This window comes from Lathyrus oleraceus, chromosome 6 (assembly GCF_024323335.1).
Source record: "Lathyrus oleraceus cultivar Zhongwan6 chromosome 6, CAAS_Psat_ZW6_1.0, whole genome shotgun sequence".
Classification (NCBI taxonomy): domain Eukaryota; kingdom Viridiplantae; phylum Streptophyta; class Magnoliopsida; order Fabales; family Fabaceae; genus Lathyrus; species Lathyrus oleraceus.
In genome coordinates, this window is record NC_066584.1 from 301,696,201 (window position 1) to 301,710,886 (window position 14,686).

The 14,686-nt window shown below is 32.8% G+C and overlaps 1 pseudogene; it reads left to right on the forward strand.

The window, feature by feature from the left end:
• The first annotated feature begins 12,805 nt into the window (after window positions 1–12,805).
• LOC127098392 (uncharacterized) lies at window positions 12,806–14,482 on the forward strand (annotated as a pseudogene).
• The last annotated feature ends 204 nt before the right edge of the window (window positions 14,483–14,686 follow it).

The window sequence follows — 14,686 nt, forward strand, 5'->3', positions numbered from 1 at the left end:
AACGATAATCTGAGTACCAAGCTTCCAGTGTTCGATGGCAATAACTAGAATTGTTAGATGATTCAGATGCATGTGTTGTTTGGAGCTCAAGATTTTCTTGATCTCGTCAATGAAGGTTATGCTGTACTTCTAGAAAATGCAACGGATGCGCAGAGAAATGCTCAGCGTGAGGAAAAAGGATCAGAAGGCGTTGTTCTACATCCATCAGTGTGTGAATGTGAACGTGTTTGAGAAAATCGTTGATTCGACGGTGGTGAAAGCTGTATGAGACACATTGATGAGGTGCTATGACGATGATGCATCAGTGAAAATGGTGAAACTTTAGTCTCTATGTAAGCAGTATGAGAATCTCCCCATGAAAAACAATGAGAAGGTACCTGACTACATCTCCAGAGTAATTCTGATCCCAAATAAGATGAAGTCATATGGAGAAACTCTTTCAGAAGAAAGTATCATTGAGAAGGTACTTAGATCTCTTACTCCTCAAATTGATTACATCGTTGTAGCAATTGAACATTCTAAGGATCTGAGCACCATGAGAATAGAATAGCTGCAAAGCAATCTAGAGGCGCAAGAGTTGCGAATAACTGAAAGAACCTCTGAGAGAGAGGTAGAGCAGGATCTGAAAGCTTCTTTTCTCAAGAAAGACCAGAAGTAGTCTTGGCCAGACATCAAGAAAAGACCTGGTAGGTCTCATAAGTAAGAAACCTTAACTTATAGGTGTCAAAAGGGAAAGGAGAAGTACGACAAGAGAAAAATTCAATGTTACTGTTGTAAGAAGTTTGGCCACTTCGCTGCAGATTGTTGGTCAAACAAGGCGAGAAAATTAGACGAAGTGAATATAGCCAGAAGTTGTGATGACAAACATGTGTTATTAATGGCTTCTGATTTTGATAGTGCATCTCTAGAAGACTGGTGGTATATGGACATTGGTTGTTCAAACCATCTTACTGGAAATAAGAATTGACTGGTTGATTTTGACTCTGGGAATAAGACCAAGATCATATGTGCTGATGATAAGTATCTGAATGTTGAACGAATGGGGAATGTTAGAGTGATTATAAATAATGGAAAGTTTGCGTTAATTCAGAATGCCTGGTATGTTCCTAGCACGAAGAGCAATTTGATGAGTGTAGGTCAATTAATTGAAAATGGATTCTCATTTACCATGAAGGATAATCTTTTGAAGTTGTATGATTATAATCAGAAGCTGATTATGGAGTCAGAACATGGAAGGAATAGAATAATCAAGGTGAATGTTAAAACTGCATACTCTGAATGCCTTAATGCAACAAGTATTATGAATGAAAGTGAGTTGTGGCACAAAAGATTTGGTCATTTGAACTTCATAAGTTTAGGACATCTGAATTCAAAGAAACTGGTACATGGAATTCCTGCAATTAAGAAACCAGAAAAGTCATGCAATATGTGCATGAGAGGTAAGCAACCATGACTTCCATTTGCATCAGCAGTAGCTCCAAGAGAAAAACATGCTTTGGAAGTAGTGTATTCTGATGTATGTGGACCACTTCCAGAACCTTCACTAGGAGGGAATAAATACTTTATTTCATTTGTGGATGAGTTCACAAGGATGACATGGGTATCCTTATAAAGTTCAAACACGAGGTGTTTGATAAATTTAAGAAATTCAGAATCAAGATTGAGAAACAGAGTGGTTAGACTCTGAAGATTCTCAGAACTGATGGTAGATGTGAGTATAACTCTACATAGTTCAAGAAGTTCTGTGAGGAGAATGGAATTGAGCATGAAGTGACTGCTCCATATACTCCTTAACACAATGGTCTCGCTGAAAGGAGAAACTGAACTTTTCTTGATATAGCAAGGAGCATGCTGAAGGAGAAGAGGCTTCATAAAACTTTGTGGGGAGAAGATGTTGCCAATGCAGCATATATGCTCAACAGGTGTCTAACCAAGAAGCTGAAGGAATTTTTTCCTTTGGAGAGGTGGACTGAAGATAAGCAAAGTGTGAGTCATTTCAGAGTACTTGGTTTTGCCTGTTATAAACACGTTCTAGATGTTATTAGAAAGGAGTTGGATGATAGAAGCAAGGTAATGTTACTGGTGGGGTATCATAGTACATGTGCTTATAAGATTTATTGTTCATTCACTAATAAGGTTGAAAGTTAGCATAGATATTATTGTTAAAGAGTCAGAAGTATGGGATTGGAGCAATTATCAATCCAACTCCGGTGCAGAGTTAACTTCTGAAGATATTGATTTAAATTCTGAAGATGAGTCAGAGCTTGAAAATGGTTCTGAGAATGAGATCAGAATTAGAAGGCGAGATTAATTCTGAGGAAGAATCTAATTCTTATTCAGATTCTGATGGTGATTCAGATTCTGGTGATCCTGATTTTGATGGTGGTTTAGATTCTGGTGGAAGTCCAGATTCTAGGAATATTCCAGATTTTGAAGGTGGTCATGCTTCTGAAGTTGGTACTTCTGGAGTTCCAGCATCTGATACTGTTCCAGAATCAGAAGGTTCTGAATAAGTTCAGAGGCCACAAAAAAAATTAGAAACATTTCGAGAAGGTTTGTAGAGTTTAACATGCTTCAAGATACTGAAGCAGATTCTGAAGGAGAAGTTATTCAGTGTGCCATGTTAGTAGACTATGAACCCGTGAGTACAAAAGAAGCTCTCAAGCAGAAAGTCTGGCTCAAGACCGTGAAAGAAGAACTTGATGCCATAGAGAGAAACAAGACTTGGAAGTTGACAGAACTTCCAAATAATAAGAAAGCCATTAGCATGAGATGATTTTATAAGGTGAAGTTAAAGCCAAATGGATCAATTGGCAAACATAAAACAAGGTTAGTTATGAGAGGTTTTCTGCAGAAACGTGGGTTAGATTACTTTGAAGTGTTTGTGACTGTAGAAAGACATGAAACAATCAGGCTGGTGACTGCAATAACTGCTAATATGAATTGGCCTCAGATGCATTTAGACATCAAATCTTCATTTCTGAATGGTCAATTAGAAGAAGAGGTTTATGTGTAATAACCTCATGAATTTAAGAAAAAAAATCAGGAAGGGATGGTGTACATATTACACAAAGCTTTGTATGGACTGAAGCAAGCCCCTAGAGCTTGAAATTTGAAAATTGATTCATTTTTCAAGAAGTAGGGATTTCAGAAAATGTGAGATGGAGTATGGTGTCTATGTTCAACATACTTCTAAAGGTAATATGATTCTGGTGTGTCTGTATGTTGATGACATATTGCTAACAGGAAGTTGTGAACATGAGATAACTAAGTTCAAGAAGGATTTGATGAATGAGTTTGAGATGACTGATTTAGGAAATATGGTTTATTTTCCAAGGATGAAGATTATGTACTCTGAGATATTTGTGTAATACCAGACCTGATATTTGTTATGCAGTTGGAATAGTGAGTAGGTTTATGAGTAAACCAAAGTTGTCTCATTACCAAGTTGCTGTCATAATTCTGAGGTTTATAATAGGAACTCTGAAGTATCGAGTTTTGTTCTCTTCTGTTGTTGAAACTGACTAAGAAGTTCTGAGTTACTCAAATTCTGATTGGTGTGGAGACTGAGTTGACAGAAGAAGTACTTCCGGATACTTATTTAAGTTTATGGGAAGTCCTATTTCTTGGTGTTCCAAGAAGCAACCAGTTGTTGGTTTGTCAACCTATGAAGTATAATATATTGGAGGTCTTGTGACTGCATGTCAAGCTATGTGGCTTTTGAATTTACTGCAGGATCTGAAGATCAAAGTAAACGAGCCTCTGAAGCTGATGATTGATAACAAGTCTGCAATTAATCTTTCCAAGAATCTAATACTGCATGGAAGAAGCAAGCATATTGAGACTAAGTATCATTTTCTGAGAAATCAGAATCAGAATGAAGTGCTAGAAGTTGTGCATTGTAGCACCCAGAAGCAGCTTGTAGATGTTTTGACGAAGGCGGTTAAGACTGGTCAATTTCTCCGCTTGAGAGATGTAATTTATGTTTTTAGTTTTGGTTAAGCTGAATGTTTTAGTTTTGTTAGAGGATATTTTAGTATTTCTACTTAAGTTCCACTTATATTTAAGCAAGTGAATGGTGTGAACAATATTATTGTTCCTTTTGTAGTCTGTGTGGTGTAGTAAACCAGTGTGTCTGTGCGTTTGTTGTAACTGTTCTAGAGTAGTGAAAGTTTGTTATTATTCTCTCTTGTCTGTCTTATTTCCATTGTTCATCTTTATCACCTTGTGCACCAACACTAGAATCAAGATATTTGACATAATGATTATTTGCATTAGTAATTTTTTTTGACCATATAATTATCTATAGCAAGATAAAAATTGCTCATTTGCACCTGAGCCAATTTTTTTACTAGATTTTCAACAAAAATTATAAAACCATGCATAATTGTCTAGAATATTGTACATGAAGTCATAAGGTGGCAAAATATATATCAAACAAAAGTCCGAAGACAACATTCAGAATACAAGACTCGAACAAATAAAATATTTCTTTTGAAACAAAAATACAAAACAAAAGATTAGTATGTACATATACATAGCTAACCACCTTCGAGAATTGGAAGCATATCACTTGGTCTTCTTCTTCCCCTTGGCTCGGTTCACCTACTAATTATTTGAAAAAAAAACCAATCAAGATGAGATAATAATCTTAATAAGTTCCAACGGATCTAACCTAGGTTTGTTCCATAATCCTGAGACACACAAATAATAATCTTATCCGCGACTTATAAGAACTTTTTATATAATAGGTACCTAGGTTTAAGAATTATTTTTTAAAATAAAATAATAAATGTCGCGGTACTTTTTCTATAAATGAAATAAAAACTTTATCATAAAATATATTATTTGTATTAATTGTGCATAAAATTTTAAATATTTAATATAATAACTTTTGAGACAATTTTGATCGCCTCAGTGTTTATGATGTGGGGTATATTTTATATTCTCATTAATTGTATATTTACTTTTATTATTAAAAAAATAAATTAAAAAATAAATTTTAAAAATTAATATCGCTGATTTACTTTTTCTTTTTGTGAAGGATTCATAGGACTTTTAAAAAAAATGTTTGTTATCATGAAAGATACGATATGAATTTAATTTACATAAACTATACAATAATATAAATGAACTAAAATCTTATGTATAATGCTAATTGATAAAATTTGTCATCACAAAGTTTTATGAGATGAACAATGTTACATTACATATATAAAAAGACTTAAAATTTCTTGACAAAAAAGGTTTAAATTTAGTTGAACTGTTCACATGAATAAGAGTAACACTATGTCTGATTTATGTTTTTTTGATGAAATTGTTTGACAAAAATGAAATAAAAGACAACAACAAAAATCTTTAACTAATCAACTCTGCTCTTGAACAACCTACTAATTAACTATTGGTTAAACTTGTTATATTAAATATTTTGGCTGAGATGTAATCTAAAACTAAAAAAGAAACTTGCTAAACCTATAAATAGTAGGGTAAAATGATTTTTTCAAATATTTTAAATAGCCAAAAACCCAATAAATTTCTCACAATTTTTTTTCTGTTGAAACTATATACCTTCAAATAAATAAAAAACACCTCAAACACAATCAATTATGATTCAACATATACTCTGGGTAGTAAAATATCATCTCTATTTTTAAAATATTTTTCAAAACTATGACAACCTTATAGATTTCTATTATAAATATAAGAAACACGCAAGATCTTCACATATTCACAAACTTACATTAATCCATCTTTATTTTTAAAATTTGTTGGAAGTTCATCAAAGAGAAAATCTCCATTATGATTTTTCATGAGGTACATTTCTTTCAAATTAATTTTCTTTTTTTAAGGACTTATTCTAATATTTATATCAATTTACATAAAATAATAAAATTACAAGCACTATTTTTAATTAATTATCCATTCAATATATTAAAATCACAAAAATGTTAAGATGATATGGAATGAGTGTCTTTAAAATTAAACTGTAACCTTGCATTTAAATTTGAGTCTCGAAACAAAAAAATGTCAATATCTATATAGTTATACCGACTCAATTTGTTAGTATTTGCAATTAAGCACGATAGTTACTATAGATATATATATATATATATATATATATATATATATATATATATATATATATATATATATATATATATATATATATAAACACTTTAACTTTAGCCAAACTAACTTTTTATTTTCTTTAATTTACTATAGCCACGTAAGTTCTCTCATTCTATTAACTTTGTTTTCCTTCACTTTTGGAAATTTCTATTATAAAATATTTTTGCATTAAATGTTTGAATTAATTCATTTTCAGTAACTTTTAGACAATGTTTGTTAGAGGATATTTTAGTATTTCTACTTAAGTCTCACTTGTATTTAAGTAAGTGAGAGGTGTAAACAATATTATTATTTCTTTTGCAGTCTGTGGAATGTAGCAGAGCATGTGTGTGTGTGTGTGTATGTGTGTGTGGGTTGGTGTGTGTGTGTGTGTGTGTGTGTGTGTGTGTATGTGTGTGTTGTGTGCGGTTTGTTGTAACCGTTTTAGAGTAGTGGAAGTTTATTATTATTCTCTATTCTCTCTCTATATTTTCATTGTTTATCTTTATCATGTTGTACACCAACAATTGATATCTAGAGCTCCGATTCAGATCCATATGGAAACACCACGGGAAACATGAGTGAAAGAGTGAGGCGTTGTGTGATTGATTTATGTTTGGAGAATTCGTGTTAAATTTCTGATCAGAATCTTAACAGAATCACATATCTTGATTCTGCGGGATTGGGAAATAATGTGTTTAGGTGAGATCTTAGTGTATTGCACAAGGTTGAAGATGAACGAAAACGGTAATCTGAGTACCAAGCTTCCAGTGTTCGATGGCAATAACTAGAATTGTTAGATAATTCAGATGCATGTGTTGTTTGGAGCTCAAGATTTTCTTGATCTCGTCAATGAAGGTTATGCTGTACTTCTAGAAAATGCAACGGATGCGCAGAGAAATGCTCAGCGTGAGGAAAAAGGATCAGAAGGCGTTGTTCTACATCCATCAGTGTGTGAATGTGAACGTGTTTGAGAAAATCGTTGATTCGACGGTGGTGAAAGCTGTATGAGACACATTGATGAGGTGCTATGACGGTGATGCATCAGTGAAAATGGTGAAACTTTAGTCTCTATGTAAGCAGTATGAGAATCTCCCCATGAAAAACAATGAGAAGGTACCTGACTACATCTCCAGAGTAATTCTGATCCCAAATAAGATGAAGTCATATGGAGAAACTCTTTCAGAAGAAAGTATCATTGAGAAGGTACTTAGATCTCTTACTCCTCAAATTGATTACATCGTTGTAGCAATTGAACATTCTAAGGATCTGAGCACCATGAGAATAGAATAGCTGCAAAGCAATCTAGAGGCGCAAGAGTTGCGAATAACTGAAAGAACCTCTGAGAGAGAGGTAGAGCAGGATCTGAAAGCTTCTTTTCTCAAGAAAGGCCAGAAGTAGTCTTGGCCAGACGTCAAGAAAAGACCTGGTAGGTCTCATAAGTAAGAAACCTTAACTTATAGGTGTCAAAAGGGAAAGGAGAAGTACGACAAGAGAAAAATTCAATGTTACTGTTGTAAGAAGTTTGGCCACTTCGCTGCAGATTGTTGGTCAAACAAGGCGAGAAAATTAGACGAAGTGAATATAGCCAGAAGTTGTGATGACAAACATGTGTTATTAATGGCTTCTGATTTTGATAGTGCATCTCTAGAAGACTGGTGGTATATGGACATTGGTTGTTCAAACCATCTTACTGGAAATAAGAATTGACTGGTTGATTTTGACTCTGGGAATAAGACCAAGATCATATGTGCTGATGATAAGTATCTGAATGTTGAACGAATGGGGAATGTTAGAGTGATTATAAATAATGGAAAGTTTGCGTTAATTCAGAATGCCTGGTATGCTCCTAGCACGAAGAGCAATTTGATGAGTGTAGGTCAATTAATTGAAAATGGATTCTCATTTACCATGAAGGATAATCTTTTGAAGTTGTATGATTATAATCAGAAGCTGATTATGGAGTCAGAACATGGAAGGAATAGAATAATCAAGGTGAATGTTAAAACTGCATACTCTGAATGCCTTAATGCAACAAGTATTATGAATGAAAGTGAGTTGTGGCACAAAAGATTTGGTCATTTGAACTTCATAAGTTTAGGACATCTGAATTCAAAGAAACTGGTACATGGAATTCCTGCAATTAAGAAACCAGAAAAGTCATGCAATATGTGCATGAGAGGTAAGCAACCATGACTTCCATTTGCATCAGCAGTAGCTCCAAGAGAAAAACATGCTTTGGAAGTAGTGTATTCTGATGTATGTGGACCACTTCCAGAACCTTCACTAGGAGGGAATAAATACTTTATTTCATTTGTGGATGAGTTCACAAGGATGACATGGGTATCCTTTATAAAGTTCAAACACGAGGTGTTTGATAAATTTAAGAAATTCAGAATCAAGATTGAGAAACAGAGTGGTTAGACTCTGAAGATTCTCAGAACTGATGGTAGATGTGAGTATAACTCTACATAGTTCAAGAAGTTCTGTGAGGAGAATGGAATTGAGCATGAAGTGACTGCTCCATATACTCCTTAACACAATGGTCTCGCTGAAAGGAGAAACTGAACTTTTCTTGATATAGCAAGGAGCATGCTGAAGGAGAAGAGGCTTCATAAAACTTTGTGGGGAGAAGATGTTGCCAATGCAGCATATATGCTCAACAGGTGTCTAACCAAGAAGCTGAAGGAATTTTTCCTTTGGAGAGGTGGACTGAAGATAAGCAAAGTGTGAGTCATTTCAGAGTACTTGGTTTTGCCTGTTATAAACACGTTCTAGATGTTATTAGAAAGGAGTTGGATGATAGAAGCAAGGTAATGTTACTGGTGGGGTATCATAGTACATGTGCTTATAAGATTTATTGTTCATTCACTAATAAGGTTGAAAGTTAGCATAGATATTATTGTTAAAGAGTCAGAAGTATGGGATTGGAGCAATTATCAATCCAACTCCGGTGCAGAGTTAACTTCTGAAGATATTGATTTAAATTCTGAAGATGAGTCAGAGCTTGAAAATGGTTCTGAGAATGAGTCAGAATTAGAAGGCGAGATTAATTCTGAGGAAGAATCTAATTCTTATTCAGATTCTGATGGTGATTCAGATTCTGGTGATCCTGATTTTGATGGTGGTTTAGATTCTGGTGGAAGTCCAGATTCTAGGAATATTCCAGATTTTGAAGGTGGTCATGCTTCTGAAGTTGGTACTTCTGGAGTTCCAGCATCTGATACTGTTCCAGAATCAGAAGGTTCTGAATAAGTTCAGAGGCCACAAAAAAAATTAGAAACATTTCGAGAAGGTTTGTAGAGTTTAACATGCTTCAAGATACTGAAGCAGATTCTGAAGGGGAAGTTATTCAGTGTGCCATGTTAGTAGACTATGAACCCGTGAGTACAAAAGAAGCTCTCAAGCAGAAAGTCTGGCTTAAGACCGTGAAAGAAGAACTTGATGCCATAGAGAGAAATAAGACTTGGAAGTTGACAGAACTTCCAAATAATAAGAAAGCCATTAGCATGAGATGATTTTATAAGGTGAAGTTAAAGCCAAATGGATCAATTGGCAAACATAAAACAAGGTTAGTTATGAGAGGTTTTCTGCAGAAACGTGGGTTAGATTACTTTGAAGTGTTTGTGACTGTAGAAAGACATGAAACAATCAGGCTGGTGACTGCAATAACTGCTAATATGAATTGGCCTCAGATGCATTTAGACATCAAATCTTCACTTCTGAATGGTCAATTAGAAGAAGAGGTTTATGTGTAATAACCTCATGAATTTAAGAAAAAAAGTCAGGAAGGGATGGTGTACATATTACACAAAGCTTTGTATGGACTGAAGCAAGCCCCTAGAGCTTGAAATTTGAAAATTGATTCATTTTTCAAGAAGTAGGGATTTCAGAAAATGTGAGATGGAGTATGGTGTCTATGTTCAACATACTTCTAAAGGTAATATGATTCTGGTGTGTCTGTATGTTGATGACATATTGCTAATAGGAAGTTGTGAACATGAGATAACTAAGTTCAAGAAGGATTTGATGAATGAGTTTGAGATGACTGATTTAGGAAATATGGTTTATTTTCCAAGGATGAAGATTATGTACTCTGAGATATTTGTGTAATACCAGACCTGATATTTGTTATGCAGTTGGAATAGTGAGTAGGTTTATGAGTAAACCAAAGTTGTCTCATTACCAAGTTGCTGTCATAATTCTGAGGTTTATAATAGGAACTCTGAAGTATCGAGTTTTGTTCTCTTCTGTTGTTGAAACTGACTAAGAAGTTCTGAGTTACTCAAATTCTGATTGGTGTGGAGACTGAGTTGACAAAAGAAGTACTTCCGGATACTTATTTAAGTTTATGGGAAGTCCTATTTCTTGGTGTTCCAAGAAGCAACCAGTTGTTGGTTTGTCAACCTATGAAGTATAATATATTGGAGGTCTTGTGACTGCATGTCAAGCTATGTGGCTTTTGAATTTACTGCAGGATCTGAAGATCAAAGTAAACGAGCCTCTGAAGCTGATGATTGATAACAAGTCTGCAATTAATCTTTCCAAGAATCTAATACTGCATGGAAGAAGCAAGTATATTGAGACTAAGTATCGTTTTCTGAGAAATCAGAATCAGAATGAAGTGCTAGAAGTTGTGCATTGTAGCACCCAGAAGCAGCTTGTAGATGTTTTGACGAAGGCGGTTAAGACTGGTCAATTTCTCCGCTTGAGAGATGTAATTTGTGTTTTTAGTTTTGGTTAAGCTGAATGTTTTAGTTTTGTTAGAGGATATTTTAGTATTTCTACTTAAGTTCCACTTATATTTAAGCAAGTGAATGGTGTGAACAGTATTATTGTTCCTTTTGTAGTCTGTGTGGTGTAGTAAACCAGTGTGTCTGTGCGTTTGTTGTAACCGTTCTAGAGTAGTGAAAGTTTGTTATTATTCTCTCTTGTCTGTCTTATTTCCATTGTTCATCTTTATCACCTTGTGCACCAACACTAGAATCATGATATTTGACATAATGATTATTTGCATTAGTAATTTTTTTTGACCATATAATTATCTATAGCACGATAAAAAATTGCTCATTTACACCTGAGCCAATTTTTTTAACAGATTTTCAACAAAAATTATAAAACCATGCATAATTGTCTAGAATATTGTACATGAAGTCATAAGGTGGCAAAATATATATCAAACAAAAGTCCGAAGACAACATTCAGAATACAAGACTCGAACAAATAAAATATTTCTTTTGAAACAAAAATACAAAACAAAAGATTACTATGTACATATACATAGCTAACCACCTTCGAAAGTTGGAAGCATATCACTTGGTCTTCTTCTTCCCTTTGGCTCAGCTCACCTACTAATTATTTGAAAAAGAAACCAATCAAGATGAGATAATAGTCTTAATAAGTTCCAACGGATCTAACCTAGGTTTGTTCCATAATCCTGAGACACACAAATAATAATCTTATCCGCGACATATAAGAACTTTTTATATAATAGGTACCTAGGTTTAAGAATTATTTTTTAAAATAAAATAATAAATGTCGCGGTCCTTTTTCAATAACTGAAATAAGAACTTTATCATAAAATATATTATTTGTATTAATTGTGCATAAAATTTTAAATATTTAATATAATAACTTTTGAGACAATTTTGATCGCCTCAGTGTTTATGATGGGGTATCTTTTATATTCTCATTAATTGTATATTTACTTTTATTATTAAAAAAATAAAAAAATAATTAAATTTTAAAAATTAATATCGCTGATTTACTTTTTCTTTTTGTGAAGGATTCATAGGACTTTTAAAAAAAATGTTTCTTATCATGAAAGATACGATATGAATTTAATTTACATAAACTATACAATAATATAAATGAACTAAAATCTTATGTATAATGCTAATTGATAAAATCTGTCATCACAAAGTTTTATGAGATGAACAATGTTACATTACATATATAAAAAGACTTAAAATTTCTTGAAAAAAAAGGTTTAAAATTTAGTTGAACTGTTCACATGAATAAGAGTAACACTATGTCTGATTTATGTTTTTTTGGGTGAAATTGTTTGACAAAAATGAAATAAAAGACAACAACAAAAATCTTTAACTAATTAACTCTGCTCTTGAACAACCTACTAATTAACTATTGGTTAAACTTGTTATATTTAATATTTTGGCTGAGATGTAATCTAAAACTAAAAAAGAAATTTGCTAAACCTACAAATAGTAGGGTAAAATGATTTTTTCAAATATTTTAAATTTCCAAAAACCCAATAAATTTCTCGCAATTTTTTTTCTGTTGAAACTATATACCTTCAAATAAATAAAAAACACCTCAAACACAACCAATTATGATTCAACATATACTCTGGGTTAGTAAAATATCATATCTATTTTTAAAATATTTTTCAAAACTATGACAACCTTATAGATTTCTATTATAAATATAAGAAACATGCAAGATCTTCACATTATCACAAACTTACATTAATCCATCTTTATTTTTAAAATTTGTTAGAAGTTCATCAAAGAGAAAATCTCCATTATGATTTTTCATGAGGTACATTTCTTTCAAATTAATTTTCTTAATTTTTAAGGACTTATTCTAATATTTATACATCAATTTACATAAAATAATAAAATTACAAGCACTATTTTTAATTAATTATGTAGCAATAATAATTCACGTGCAGGTAAAGATGAGGATGATCTCTAAAACAATTATTTTTTCATTATTAATACTGATGATCCTACCAAGCACAACTTACTCCCAACAACAAATGTCAAGAAAAATTATCCATTCTGCAAAATATGTGTCTGAAAAGTTTGAAGTAGGACCCAGAGAAGTTGCGAATAAAGCATTGTTTGATATTGAGTTTCCAAAGGGCCATATTGGAGTTAAAAGCTTTGATGTTGATTTAATTGATGAACAAGGGAATTCTGTTCAATTGTATGAAACGTACTTTCATCATTGGTTTGCTGTAAAATATATTGTAGCTAAGGGGAAGAATATGTCAGATGACCCTAATGATCCTACCGGGGGTCCCATTTACAAAAGAAATGATGGAACATGCAACTGAGGTATTCTTCCACTTTATTGGGGTTTAGGAAGTGAATCCCGAGGAACAGTTTCAAATCTTCCACATCCCTTTGCAGTTGAACTAGGTAACCCTTCGAATATTACAGAAGGATGGGAAGAGAGATGGTTATTTAGTCTCATGGTTATTGATACGCGTGGTACAAAAGATAGAAAAAGTTGCACTGAGTGTAGGTGTGACCAATTCAATCTTCCAGAGAACTTTTATAATGTGACGCCTGACATACATGGAAAACCATTGTCCCCCGAGTATAAAGGAGGAGTCTTTTGTTGTCAAAATGGATTTCAATGCAAATTGGAAGAGGGGTTTCAAGCACCAAGGAGAAAGCTTGCTCTAAGATACAAAATAACTTGGGTGGATTGGGACCAAGATCATATTCTTGTTAGATTTTATGTACTTGATTCTACCGATCGAGTCAGAACAAATGGTTCTGAAACAATCCATGATTGTCTGGTAAACAAGTTACGTAAATTATATTTTTCAATTTCCTGATCAATTAAGTTAAATAAAGATAAAGATATAATTCAAAAGATTGAGATATGCACCTTAGATAAAGGTTCGTGGAAACTCTAGTTACTAACATAACATTTACTAACAATTTACATTTCCATGTAAAAGTAAGATAAAAATAATTCTAAAACCTTATACAACATATATTTTTAATCAATTTGCACGTTATAAATAATTGGTTGATGTGTATATTTTGTAATTTTTACAGGCAGAATATACTATTCTAGAAAACAATAGTAATGACCCTTTTCATGTTCAAAAAGCAAACATCCCTATAGAAAAAGGTGGTTATCTTATTTACGGCACTGCTCATATGCATACAGGTGTTGTTAATGCAACACTATACGGATAGGTAGGTAGAGTTTATTTTTAATTTGACAAATTTTGTCGAACATGATTATATTTGATTAATTTAGTTTTTAATTGGTGATAAATACGCTTGATTCTAAACATTGTTAAATTAATTGTGTAATAATGTATTTTTTAATATTTAATATTTATTAACTTAACTTTTTTTTTGTTGGATTCATTAATTAGGACGGAAGAACATTGTGCACATCAACACCAAGATACGGAACTGGAACGAAAGCGGGAAATGAGAAAGGTTATGTTATTGAAATGTCAGTATGTTATCCTAGAGAAGGTTCGGTCAAGATTAAGGATGGTGAAATTGTGTCCGTAGAATCTAGATATAAAAATGAATTTATCACGGGAGCTATGGGACATATGTACTTCTATTTGGCTGATCGATTACCACACATAATATAGACATCAAACTCTTATGATTTTTGCTTATTTTATGTAGAGTACTCGTTGATAATGACAAGTACTACATTCAATATTTTTTTTATTTGTAAGCAATTTGTATTGATAAATGTATAATGAATATTTTGATCATTATACTTTTTAATTTATATTTCAAATTAAGATTTCACGAATTAACTATTAAAGGTCCTATCCACTTAATATATT